This window comes from Lygodium microphyllum, chromosome 28 (genome assembly GCF_053477565.2).
Source record: "Lygodium microphyllum isolate KBCC chromosome 28, Lygodium_microphyllum_v1.1.10, whole genome shotgun sequence".
NCBI lineage: Eukaryota > Viridiplantae > Streptophyta > Polypodiopsida > Schizaeales > Lygodiaceae > Lygodium > Lygodium microphyllum.
The window spans coordinates 93,204,073-93,208,031 of record NC_141162.1 but is presented as its reverse complement, the minus strand read 5'-3'; the positions used below and the strand labels follow the sequence as shown (position 1 = coordinate 93,208,031).

The window sequence follows — 3,959 nt, the reverse complement described above, 5'->3', positions numbered from 1 at the left end:
GGGGCATAAAATGCCAACACTTTCAGGGTGCAATAAACCAAGATCTTCCATTCTCTATAAAGCATGATTGCCATGTGGGTGTGGCACAACAGGGTCACCCATCCTCCACGGCTCATCCAAATGCAACATACTAGGTCTTCCCATTTGGCAAGGCATATTTTCCATGTCCAAGGGCAGTAGACTCCAACCATCCATTGTGTCTAGGTGAGGTAAAATTGGACCATCCATCCTTTTAGGCATGTTCTGACCATCAATATGCCTCTCAACCTGGATAGTTCTAGGGATGCCCATGGGCCTCTCTGCACCTGGCTGCCATGCTCTTTGTCATACATCCTCCCAGCAAGGCCAGCACAAAGGTTGCGACACTTACAAATGGTGAGTCAGAATTTGTGGAGCTTGCATCAACACAAAGATTTGCTGCTACAAATTATGTGCCACCTCCTTCTAACTCTACTGTTATTCATGATGATAATTTTAAAGGAAAGGTCATTGAGGTTGTTAGTGGAGACTGTATTGTGGTTGGGGATTATGCTGCTCCTTTTGGCAGTCCTATAGCTAAGCGCAAATTGAACTTGTCAACCATATGTTCTTTCAAAATGGGAAATCCAAAGCTTCAGATAAAACCTACTCCTATTCTAGAGAGGCTTGTGAATTTTTATGAAATCGACTCATAGAACAAGAGCTTAATGTAGCAATGGAGTATTCTCACAAAGTAATTGCAAAACAGATGGGCTTGTACCAAGCATTAATCTGGCTGCAGCTGAATCAGGAGTGATGGACTTTGGGACTTTATTTTTGGCATCCTCAGTCAAGTAGGACTTTGATGATATAGCTCCTAGTATTCCCATTCAAGGATAGTCGGATGGCATCAATGCTCTAGAAATGGTGGTAGCAAGAGGACTTTCCATGGCTATTAGGCACCATGATTTTGAAGACCGGTCTAATTACTATGATGCCTTACTTGCAGCTAGATCAAGGGCTATGAAGGGAAAGAAAGGTGTACACTCAATTGAGAACCTCTAGTAACACACACGAATGATTTAACTTTGCCAATGTCTAGGCCAGGGGATCGTAATGCAAACTAGAAAGCTCAAGCTATGATACAGAAAGCCAAGCAACTTTTATCCTTCCTTTAGAGAGCAAAGAGGCTTTCTGCTGTAGTGGAGTATGTGCTTAGTGGGCACTGCTACAAACTGTTTTTACCAAAAGAAACTTGTGCCATTGCATTCTCTTTGTCTAGGGTAACATGCGCGGGCCATGGGGAACCATATGTAGATGATGCAATAACTTTTATGAGGCACGAAACACTACAGAGGGATGTAGAGATTGAGGTAGAGGCAGTTGACAGAATGGGGACATTTTTTGACACCTTATGGGAGTCCAAAACAAATGTGGCTATCTTTCTTCTGGAGGCTAGGCTAACAAAGCTTCATCCTCTATTTTCAACTAATAGAACTACAAAAGGTCACTTATTGGTTTAGGCTGAGCAAAGTGCTAAAAAATGGATGATAAAGGTATGGGAAAACTATGTTGAAGGACAACAAGAAGTAGATACTCCTAGTTTGTCTGATGCTAACAACTCTAAGTAGGAAGTTCTCAAGGTACATGTGATAGAAGTACTTCGAGGTGGTAAGTTTTATGCTCACTTAGCAAGTGATGCACATGTCTTGAGTATCCAAATGCAATTGAAAGCTTTCAAAGTGAATGAAAACTCGCATGCAGTGGTGAATTTCCAACCAAAAAAGGGTGATGCTGTTATGGCACAATTTTTAGTGGGATGGGTCTTGGAACCGGGTGATTGTTGTAACTTTGCCACAACAATCACGAAAGGACTATGGTCTTTTACATACATGATGGAAACTAGGAACTGGTTTCATTTTCCAAATATAGGCCTTTAGATCCATCTATCTCTAGCACTCCATGGCTTGCTTTACTATGTAGCCTTGCTTATATCAAAGTACGTGAGCTAGAAGAAGACCATGGACAAGAGGCAGTTGAATATCTCCATTCAACTATTGGAGATATGAGTTTCATAGCTACTGTAGTTGAGAAAGACACTTCTGGTGGAAAAGTAAAAGGCCAAGGGGCATGCACTAACTTTAGCTTTATGAGGTGGAGCCATCCAAGTCTGTGAATGCTACTATGCTTGAGGTTGGCTTTTCTTCGATAGACTGGAGGAACAAGTGGACAATGATAAAACAAAGATTAGTGACCAAGAATGTAGAGCTTTGCTCCATATTTCAAGGTGGCTTGATGCAAGGGATGTAGAAAGACATAAGAAATTGATGGATAAAATGCACCAATAAAGAGACAATAGTATCTGCAAAAACAATCAGTCGTGGCTCTTAGTTCTAGCTCGTTTTCTCACTCTTTGCCTCCCCAAATGAATGCATTGACTCCTACTCTATGGCAACAAGAAGCTCTCCAAGCTATGAGCACAATCAATTAATTGAGCAACACAATCAATTCATGTCTAAGATGGACCAAGTGGTCTCAACCCTCTCAGTCATCAACATGCAAGCCAAGGTAATCAATGACAAAGTTGCAATCCTTATGACTCAAGTTACTCCAATGTCTATAATTAAAAGGATGGATTAGTATAATTATGAGTAGCAACATGGTCATTCTCATGGAAATTATGAGTACCATGACCAGGGGCATAGTTTGGATGTGCAAAGGTAGCATCATGTGCCTACTTATGGTTAGCATGCATAATATGATTGTCCATAGTTTGAGCAGCAACATGCATTTGATAACTATGTATGTTCTTATGAGCTACATTCTAGTCACATATCTGGACAACCATCTAGACATCCTTATGTACATGGGCAACATCATGCAAATGTATACGAGTATGTACATGGGAAGAAACATCATTATCAACAACAAAGTGCTCGATATCATTAGCCACTTGATCACTACTATGAGTAACATGATGCTTCTCATGAAAGATACTATGTGATGAGAGCATCTCACTGCAGCTTCATGAGCAGGTGTCCCATCAGCCCAAGGCCCTTAACTTTGAATGCCCAGTAGTAGCCAAAAATGTGGGGTTCATAAACATGCAATGCCTAGGGGTTGATGCAGCGAATGTAGTAGTGATTGCAGCCTCATTTGCTCTTGTTTTACATGGCACAATGGTTCCCAACAATGAGTTTATGGATAAATTGATGCATGCTACCATATGGGTCAATGAGGATCTTGTGCTACCATTAGTGCTTGAAGATGACACCATGAATCACTTCTATGATACAACATATGAATTGGATCACAATTATCCTTTTGACCTAGGTTGTAGTACAGAGACCCATGCTTGTATGGATGACCCTTATACTGTTGATGCTTATCATGTAGGTTATCCATTTGATCCCGATGAAAGGAATGGTTTTGGAAAAGCCCTAGCTCGATCAAAATTTCACCAGTGCAGCCCTCCCCCTACTTCAAGGGTGCAATTTTGACTGAGGATTAGCTAACTTTGCCCTAGTCTGCATTGAAGAGACAACTAGCAAACAACACACTATTTTAGAAAAGTTTTTACCCTGCATTAATGACAATCAAGTGTCACCTATATGACTGAAAGTATGCTTCAGGAGCTTTGTTTTGACATGTCACACGCCTCAATCAGAGCTGCCCATAGGAAGTTAAGACTAATTTTCTCTAGCAAGCCTGTTCTAGACAGCATGTTGTCCATTGTTTGTCAACCCCTAATTGTCAAGAGTTAGTGGCTAAACTCATACGCTATCAACTTACACATGTTGTGTGCATTATACACACATGAGATTGTACTTCCCTATAGCGATATTCTCCTTTGTAATGCTAAACAAAGTAGTACTTTGCAACCCTCCTTCCCTTGTGAGCTACATCAATAAGTCCTTTTTTTTTTAAAGGGCTAAAACCTTCAAGGTCGGGATGTAATGTAAAAGAGTGGGGATAGACGAGTAGGACACAAGTTAGTATGG

At 40.9% G+C, this 3,959-nt stretch overlaps 1 pseudogene; it reads left to right on the top strand.

Moving 5' to 3' along the window:
- Positions 1 to 314: 314 nt before the first annotated feature.
- LOC148011757 (ribonuclease TUDOR 1 pseudogene) lies at positions 315 to 2,268 on the top strand (annotated as a pseudogene).
- Positions 2,269 to 3,959: the final 1,691 nt, after the last annotated feature.